The sequence below is a fragment of the Lemur catta genome, chromosome 15, assembly GCF_020740605.2.
Source record: "Lemur catta isolate mLemCat1 chromosome 15, mLemCat1.pri, whole genome shotgun sequence".
Lineage (NCBI taxonomy): Eukaryota > Metazoa > Chordata > Mammalia > Primates > Lemuridae > Lemur > Lemur catta.
Genome location: NC_059142.1, coordinates 57,691,863 through 57,701,939, shown reverse-complemented (window position 1 = coordinate 57,701,939; position 10,077 = coordinate 57,691,863).

The window sequence follows — 10,077 nt, the reverse complement described above, 5'->3', positions numbered from 1 at the left end:
ACACGTGATTCAGGTCCCCACATCCTCATGCAGGGTATGGGGAACCACCTCCTCTCCTGTCGGGCATGAGGGCCCCAGTTCCTCCCGGGCATGGCTCAGGAGCCACCGCTCCTCCCCGATAGGGCATGGCCGTCACACCGCCCCCCATGCAGGACGCAGCAGCCCCACCTGCTCCAACGGTGTTGAGAGTGCATTGCCTAAACCTCCTCTCACTCGTGGCAAGAGGCCCCGCCTTCCCTCAAGCACGGCGTTGTGTCCCCGCCTCTTCTAACAGTGGGTGGGATGTGTTGGCCTCTTCCACCCTCACACAAGTCACGGGCTACCCCTCCTCTCACACACGATTCGGGCCTTCACCTCGTCTCATGCAGGATATGGGGCCCCACCTTCTTTCCGCGGGGAATCGGTGCCCCACTTACTCCCAGGATTGGCTCAGGAGCCCTGGCTCCTCCCCCATAGGGCGTGGCCATCCCACCTCCCCCATGTAGGCTGCGACAGCACCGCCTGCTCTAAGGGTGTTGAGAGTGCATTGCTTAAAACGCCTCTCACTCTGGGCAAGGGTCCCTGTCTCCTCTCAAGCACTGTGTTGTGGCCCCACCTCTTTTAACAGTGGGTGGGACGTGTTAGCCCCTCCTTCCCTCAAGCAGGGAATGCGTCCCCACTCCTCACGCAGGACACGGCAGCCCCACCAAAGCTCATGTGTTGGCTGTCCAGCGTTCTCTAAATCCCAGAGGTGGGAACTGACCTACAGAACAGGGCTCATCTGTGCGCTGTGTCAGGTTCTCTAAGTCCCTGGAAGGGACCAGCTGAAGACCAGGGCTCATCTCTGGGCCATATCAGGTTCCGTAAATCCCTTGGGGACTGGTGTACAGACCAGGGCTAAACTGTTGGGATGTCCCAGATTCCCTAAATCCCTGGGGGGACAGGCCTCCAGGCCAGGACTCATCTGTGGGATGTCCCAGGTTCCCTAAATCCCAGGGGGGCCTGGCCAATATAACAGGGCTCATCTGTACACTGTTCCCTAAATCTTGAGGGGACTGGCCTACAGACCGGGGCTCATTCTTGGGATATCCTAGGTTCCCTAAATCCCTGGGGGGACTGGCCTACAGACCAGGACTCATCTGTTGGCTGTCCCACATTTTGTAAATGCCAGGAGGGGGGACTGGCCTACAAAACAGGGCTCATCTCGGCAGTCTCAGGTTCCCTAAATCCCTGGGGGCCTGGCTTACCACCAGGGATCCTCTGTGGGCTGTCCCAGGTTCCCTAAATTACTGGGGGGATGGGGATATAGAACAGGGTCATTTGTGGGCCGTCCCAGGTTGCCTAAATTCAAGGGGGGACAGGTCTACAGGCCAGGGCTCCGGTGTGGCCTGTCCCAGCTTGCGCAAAACCCTTGAGGACTGATTTACACACCAAGGTTCACCTGTGGGCTCTCCCAGTTCCCTAAATCCCTGGGGCAGACTGGCCTAAAGACAAAGGCTCATATGTGGGATGTCCCAGGTTCCCTGAATCACTGGGGGGAGTGGTCCATGGACCAGAGCTGTCCCAGGTTCCCTAAATACATGGGGGGACTGGCCAAAAGACAAGGTCTCATCTACAGGATATCTCATGTTCCCTAATTTCCTCAGGGTCTGGCCTACACACCAGGGCTCATCTGTGGGATGTCCCACGTTCCCTAAATCCAAAGGCGCAACTGGCCTACATACCAGGGCTCATCTGTCGGATGTCCCAGGTCTTTAAATACCTGGGGGGACTGATCTACAGAACAGGGCTCATCTGTCGGTGGTCCCAGGGTCCCTAAATCCCTGTTGGGGAGTGGCCTACAGCCCAGGGCTGCTCTGTGGCAGGGCCAAGATTCCCTAAATATCTGGATAGGACAGGCCTATAAACCAGGGCTCATTTGAGGGATGTTCCAGGTTCTGTAAATCACAGATGGGGAGGAGTGGCGTACAGACAAAGGCTCAACTGTGGGATGTCCCAGGTTGCCCAAATCCCTTGGGGACTGATTTACAGATCAGGGCTCATCTGTGGGCTGTCCCAGTGCCCTAAAACCCTGGGGGCTTACCCACCAGGGCTCATCTGTGTGATTTCCCAGGTTCCCTAAATCCCTGGGGTGGACTGACTTGGAGAGCAGGGCTCTTCCGTAGGCTGTCCCAGGTTCCCTAAATCCCAGGGAGGGACTGCCCTACAGACAAGGGCTTATCTGTGGGCTGTCCTAGGTTCCCTAAATCTGTGGGGGGACTAACCTACAAAACAGAACTGTCCCAGGTTGCTAAATTCCTGGCAGGACTTGGCTACAGAGCACAGCTCCTCTGTGGGTGGTCCCAGGTTCCCTGAATCCCTGGAGGAGACTGGCCTAAAGACCAGGGCATAATTCTTGGATGTCCCAGGTTCCCTAAATCCCTGGAGGTCTGGCCTACAGACCACTGCTCATCTGTGGGATGTCCCATTACCCTAAATCCCTGGGGGGAACTGGCCTACAGAGTAGGGCTCATCTGTGGGCTCTACTAGGTTCCCTAAATCCAAGGGGGGTACTGGCCTGCAGCCCAGGGCTCATCTGTGGGATGTCCCAGCTTCCCAAAATCCTAGAGGGACTGGCCTACAGACCAGGGCTCATCTGTGGGATGTCCCAGATTCCCCATATTCCAAAGAGGACTGGCCTAGAGACCAGGACTCATCTGTGGAATGTCCCAGGTTCCCTAAATCCCTGGGTGGGAACTGTCCTACACATCAGGGCTCACCTGTGGGATATCCCAGGTCCTTCAACCCCTCAGTGTACCGATCTAGAGATGAGGGCTCATCTACGGGCTGTCCCAGGTTCCCTAAATCCCTGTTGGAGAGTGGCATACAAACTAGGGCTTATCTGAGGGCTGTGCTAGTTTCCTTAAATCACTGAGGGGACTAGCCTACAGACCAGGGCTCATCTGTGGGCTGTGCCAGGTTCTGTAAATCCCTGGGGGAAACTGGCCTACAGACCAGGTTCATCTGTTGGCTGTTCTAGGTTCCCTAAATCCCAAGGAGGGACTGGTCTATTAGCCAGGGCTCATCTGTGGGCTGTCCCAGGATCCCTAAATCCCTGGGGAGACTGTCTGCAGACCAGGGCTCATCTGTGTGATGTCCCAGGTTCCCTAAATACTTGGAGAGAATGGCCTTATGACCAGGGCTCATCTGTGGGCTGTTCCAGTTTCCATAAATCCTTGGCATTGAACAGACCTACACACCAGAGCTAATCTGTGGGCTGTCCCAGGTCCCTTAAATCCCTGGGGGGACTGTATAGACCAGGGCTCATTTGTGGCATGTCCCAGGTTCCTTATATCACTGGGGGGACTGCCCTACAGACCAGGGCTCATCTGTGGGCTGTGCCGGGTTCCCTGAATCCCAGGGGGGAACTGGCATGCACAACAAGGCTCAACTGTGGTATGTCCCAGATTGCCCAAATCCCTTGAGGACTCATTTACAGACCAGGGCACATCCGTAGGCTGTTCCAGTGCCAGAAATCCCTGGGACAGACTGGGCTACAGACCACGGCTCATCTCAGTGATGTCCAAAATCTCTAAATCTCTGGGGGGACTAGCCTACAGACCAGAACTGTCCCAGGTTCCTCAATCCCTGGCAAGACTGGGTTACAGAGCACAGCTCCCCTATGGGCGGTCCCAGGTTCCCTAAATCCCTGGGGGTGGGACTGGGCTACAGACCAGGGCTCATCTGTGGGCCATCCCAGGTTCCCAGAATCCCTCCCATACTGGCTTAAATACTAGGGCATAATTCTTGGATGTCCCATGTTCCCTAAATCCCTGTGGGTCTGTCTTACACACCACGTCTCATCTGCAGGATGTCCCATGACCCTAAATCCCTGGGGGGAACTTGTCTACAGACCAGGGCTCATCTGTGGGTCTACCAGGTTCCCTAAATCCAACAGGGGACTGGCCGGTAGGCCAGTCTGTAGACCAGGGCTCATCTGTGGGATGTCTCATGTTCCCTACATCCCAAGGAAAACTGGCCTACAGACCAAGGCTCATCTATTGGCTGTCCCAGGTACCCTAAATACTTGCGGGGTCTGACCTACACACCAGCGCTCATCTGTGGGCTGTCCCAGGTTGCTGAAATCATTGTGGGACTGTCTACAGACCAGGGCTCATTGGTGGGCTTTCCCAGGCTCCCTAAAACCCAGGGGGGTCTGGCCTACGCACCAGGGCCTATCTGTGGAATGTTTGAGGTTCCCTACATTCCAAAGGGGACTGGCCTAGAGACAGGGCTCATCTGTGGTCTGTCCCAGGTTCCCTAAATCCTTGGGGAGGGACAGCCATACACACCAGAGCTCATCTGTGGACTGTCCCAGGTTTTCTAAATCCCTGGGTGGACTGTCTATAGACCACGGCTGATATGTGTGATATCCCACATTCCCTAAATCGCAGAGGAGACTGGTCTACAGACCACGGCTCCTCTATTGGAATGTCCTAGGTTTCCTGAATCTCTGGGATACCGGCCTACAGACCAGGCCTCAACTATGGGATGTCCCACGTCCCGTAAATCCCTTGGGGGGCTGGCCTACACACAAGGGCTCATCTGTGGGATTTCCCAGGTTCCCTAATAATTCCCTGGGGAGGACTAGCCTAAGAACAGGACTCATCTGTGGGAAGTCTCAGGTCCGTAAATCCCTTGGAGTACTGATCTACAGACCAGGGCTCATCTGTGGGCTGTCCCAGGTTCCCTAAATCCCTGGGGAGACTGTCTGTAGACCAGGACTCATCTGTGGCCTGTCACAGGTTCCCTAAGTCCCTGGGGTGACTGTTCTACAAAACAGGGCTCATCTGTGCAGTGTCCCAGGTTGCCAAAATCGCTGGTGGATTGTGTACAGGCCAAAGATCATCTGTGGGCTCTCCCAAGTTGCCTAAATCCCTGGAGGGAGGACTACAAACCACGGATCATGTGTGGTATGTCCCATGTTCCCTAAATCACATGGGGGCCTGGTCTGCAGACCAGGGCTCATCTGTGGACTGTCCCAGGTTCCCTAAATCCCTGAGGTGACTAGACTACAGACCAGAGTTGTCCCAGGTTTCCTCATGCCCAGGGGGCATGGGCCTACCCACCAGGGCTTATCTTTGGGATGTCCCAGGTTAACTAAATCCCTGGGGTGGACTGACTTGGAGAGCAGGGCTCCTCGGTGGGCTGTCCCAGGTTCCCTAAATCCCATTGAGGGACTGCCCTACAGACCAGGGCTTATTTGTGCACTGTCCTAGGTTCCCTAAATCCGTGAGGGGGTACCAACATACACAACAGAGCTCATTTATCGGCTGTCCCAGGTTCCCTAAATCCCTGGAGGGACTGGCCTTATGACCAGGGCTCATCTATTTGGATATCCCAGGTTCACTGAATCTCTGGGGTACTGGCCTATAAATCAGGCCTTAACTCTGAGATGTTTCACGTTCCCTAAATCCCTGGGAGTACTGGCCTACAGACCAGGGCTCATCTGTGGGATTTCCCATGTTCCCTAAATGCCTCGGGGAACTGGCCTACACACCAGGGCTCATCTTGAGATGTCCCAGGTTCCCTGAATCCCTGGTGTACTGGCCTACAAATCAGGGCTTACCACTGGGATGTTCCAAGTTGCCTTAATCCCTGGGAGGTCTGGCATACAGACTAGGGCTCATCTCTAGGATTTCCTATGTACCCTAAATTCCTTGGGGCAGTGACCTACTCTCCAGGGCTCATGTTGTAATGTCCCAGGCTCCCTAAATCCCTGGAGGGACTGGCCTGCACACGAGGACTCATCTGTGAAATGTCCCAGGTCACTAAATTCCTGGTCAGAATGATCCAGAGACCAGGGCACACCTGTGGGATGTCCCAGGTTCCCTAAATCCTTGGGGGTACCTGTATACAGACCAGGGCTCATCTCTAGGCTGCTAAGTTTCCCTAAATCTCTTGGGGGCACTGGCCTAAGGACCAGGGCTCATCTGTGGGCTGGACCAGGTTCCCTAAATCCCTGGGGGTACCTCTATACAGACCAGGGCTCATCTCTAGGCTGTTGAAGTTCCCTAAATCTCCTGGGGGCACTGGCCTAAGGACCAGAGCTCATCTGTGGGCTGTCCCAGGTTCCCTAAATCCCTGGGGGGACTGGTCTACAGACCACGGCTCATCTATGCAAATTATCAGGTTTCCTAAATCACCTTGGTGGAACTGGGACACTGAGGGACAGTCTCAGAAACACTTCCAGAAAAAGAAAACTGGAACCGAAGGGAAAGACACATTTTTCTCCCAGTTGGGGATGGTGGTGAAGTGGGCCTGGTGGATCGGACTGTCAGGGAGAAAGGTGTATTTCCTGATTTGGGGTTAACGGTGATGACCTGGGAGCGTGTGGCTGCTGCAAAACACATGGTAAAACACACGGGAGTACTTACCGTGAAGTAGCAGACCTCACACAGCAATGACGCTGGAGACTCTGAAGGCGGGATACAGAGGACTTGGCGCTGCGAAGGCACGTTGCCTGGAAGGATGAAATTCCTGTAGGGAAACTATGTTTGTGAACAACCACCTGAACACCCTACCAGTAAAACAGAGATGACAACGAACTCCCTCACAGAGGCTGAGCCAGACCCACATCCAGCTCAGAGTATGATACCCTATTAGGGTGGAGAGGCCACCGCGTGGACGTCAGACCCGTGGCCACCACGTCCTGGGCGTGGGGGACCTCAGTGTCGTGACAACTGTGGGTTCCCCATTTCCAAATGTCCACACGGAGCCCCTCCCGGGTCTTTGAGAACTGGCCGCCCCTCAGCAGGCAGCTGCGGACAGGAAGGCGGTGCCCGTGGGGCTCGGACAGGAAGGTTGAACTCACCCTGGGGGCCTCACGTCTGAGTAAGGACAAGGAGGTCGCACTCGCTTCGGGTCTGAGGCCCGGCCAGCAAGCGGCAGATGGCTAGTACTGGGAAAGCTAACATGGCGGCACTGCGTCCTCTCACGCCACCTGTAACGCCGCATGCAAAGCCGCGGGGCATGACGGGCGCTCCGCCCCCTGCCAGCCGGCACCGGCCCTGCAGCCCTCGGTGCTCATGAGGGGGGGGGCGGTGGAGAGCACTCCCTCCTGGCCTTGCTGGAGAACCAGTTAAAATCCAAGTTCAGCATCTTCGGAGCCAGGATCTGGAAATTCAAACTCAGATGGGCTCACTGTCCTGTGTCTTTCAGGAAAATGGGGAGGCCCCTGGGAGGGGCTTGTGCTGAAAGGGCCCCACCTAAAAGGGGTCTCACCTGGGAGGGGGATCACCTTTAACAGTCTCATCAGAAAGGGGCCTTATGTAAAAGAGGCCTCTGCTGAAAGGACCCTCAGCTGGAAGGGCCTCACCTAAAGGGGACTCACCTGACAGAGACCTGCACTGAAAGTGTTCTCAGGTGAGTGGGTCTCACCTGAGAGGAGCCTCACCTGGGGGGGGGGGGTCCTCAGCTGAAAGGGCCTCACCTGTAAGGGACCTCTGCTCTTCTCAGAGATCCCTCACCTGAGAGGCCCCTCAGCTGAAAGGGCTGCAGCTGAAAAGGGTCTCGGCTGAGAGCGTCCCTCAGCTGAAAAGGACATCACCTGACAGGGTCCTCAACTGAGAGGGGCCTCACCTGGGAAGGGCCTCAGCTTAAAAGGGCCTCAACTGAGAGGTGTCACACCTGAAAGGGGCCCTCAGCTGTGAGTGCCTCAGCTGACGTAGCTACTGAGAGGACCTCACCTGAGCAGGCTTCACTGAGAGGCCTCACCTAAAGGAGCCTCATCGGAGAGGTGACTCACCTGAAAGCGGCCAAAGTTGAAGGGGCCTTACCTGAAAAGGACTGAAAGGGGCCTCACCTGACAGGGCCTCAGCTGGAGGGACCTAGCTAACAGGGCCTCACCTGAAAAGGACTTCACCTGAGGGGGCCCCAGCTGACAGCAGCCTCACCTGAGAGTGGCCTCAGCTGAAAGGGCCTCAGCTGAAATGGCCTTTCCTGAGAGGGTCCGAAGGGACCTTGGCATTGCAGACAACCACGTGGCCATGGCAGATTCAGCGGCTGCCGATGCTGATGTCCTTGGTGCCGTAATAATACTGCATTGCAGGCCCTTGAGCGCCAGGGCCCAGGCTCACCCACCCGCGTCCCAGGACCTCAGGTCCCGGCTGCCCCCCAGAGCCGGCTCCCCCCCCCCATCCGCCAGGGGCTGCCCCACATGCTAGACAGGGTGGGCTCACCCGGTGCATGACTGTGGGGTCCCGCAGCGCCTTGCCCATGAGGTGACCCAGCAGTGTGTTGGTGCGCAGGAAACGTAGGCGGACGTTGGTGGCTTTGGTGAAGTTGCGCAGCAGTGGCGAGTAGGAGTAGTTCATGGACCCTGGGCACTCATTCACCAGGGACACCATGATCTGCAGAAGGTGTGGACGGTGAGGCCAGGTGTGGCCGCCAGGAGCAGACTGGCAGAACCCACCACTACGCTGTCCTCGGACTCACCTCGCCATTCTCCAGGGACACTATGCGTGAGTACTCAGTGGTGCAGATGGCGTCGTCATCCCACGTGACCGCGGCCCAAACCGCTCCAGGCAGCCCCTCTTGGAGGCTGCAGGAAAGGGCTGGAAAAGGAGTGCTGAGGCCACCAGAAAAGCCCGTGGGCCAAGAGGCGGGGCCCCTGGGCTCCCTGACTTCCCTGAGCCTGAGCACCTGGAAGGCTGCCTCTTGGACTGGTCACCTGAGCCTGAGCCCGGCCACCTCATCTTGAGGTGGGAATGCTGTGCCCTCGACGGGTCACCCAGCCAAGGCTCCACCAGCCAGTAGGACTTGGGGAAAAGGTCACTGAACCCTGCTGAAGGAGGAGCTCCTGCCCCGCCGGCCACGCTGGGTGTGCACAGCTGCACCGGCTCACCACCCACACCCCTGCACCCCTCTCCCTGGGACATGTCTAGACAGCAAGTATCTCCCGGTCCCCTTGGAGGACTGTCTTCATGTCCTTCCTTGGGGCAGTCCCCCACTGCCTGTGAGAGAACTGCCCCTCCTCCACTCTCGGGCCAGGGAGTTTTGGGGGACATGTGACCAGGCCGCCAAACTGGAGCATCCCCATCCTGCCAACCTGACCCATCAGGGTGGCAGGTGGCCAAAGGCAGCCGGTGAGTGAGTTCCAGGACCCGGCTCTCCTGACACAGGCAGCTGAGCTGGGAGGAAGCCAGCTGGGAGCCACCAGGGACCTGTGTCACCACCACAGGGAGCTGTCAAACATGAAGGCAGCGCAGAGGGAGCCAGGAGATGGCACCGAGATTCCTGCCACCACCAGCCCCTGGGCCTAGCTGTGCTGAAAGTCGGGGGTGACCTGATGAATTCCCCTTTGCTTCTCGGTCCTCACACAGATGGTCCTGACCCACACAGGGGTTGGGCATGAGGGCCGGGCTGGTGACCGAGACCTCAAGAAACCATGGTCACAGCAGCCCCAGTGCCCAAGTTTGCAAACTTGATGAGCACATAGGCCACGTGGAAAACTTGTGGGGACCGAGGGTATCAAGGTGCCCCTGCCAATCGGGAGGGCCACAGCAGGTGATGCAAGACACAGGTGCCCCACAGGGGCATATGTGGATTTGCCTGCCAGGGGCAGAAGGACCCAGGGGACAGGCCTGCACTGCGGACAGTGATGAAGATAGTTACCATCCCTCTGAGAAATCCCCTCCCGAGCCTGGGGTGTGTTGGCCGGAAGCTCGGGGTCACACTGATCCTTCAGGCTCTGTGGTTGCAGACAGGGCTCACTGGGGGAGGTCCCAGGCAGTGGGCCTGGCCAAGGTGGAGACACAAGCACATTCCAGTGTCCCCACAGCATGATGTCTGGCCAGGACAGGTGGCCAGACAGTGCCCCCACCACCAAGCAAGTCCAGCCCCCAGAACATCTGACAGTCAGTGCCGTCCCAGGACGGGCTCTGTCCTGTCACCCACTGACTGGCCCCCAGCCACTGAGTCCCGGGCCAGGTGGAATGAAGCAAGTTGGGACCCAGTGCTGCCATCAGAGCCCTGGGGGGAGACAGATTGGCAAATGGGCCCTTCTAGTGCTGAGCCAAGCTGGGAGGCCTCACTAGCCCAGGACTGGGGGCTGCAGCT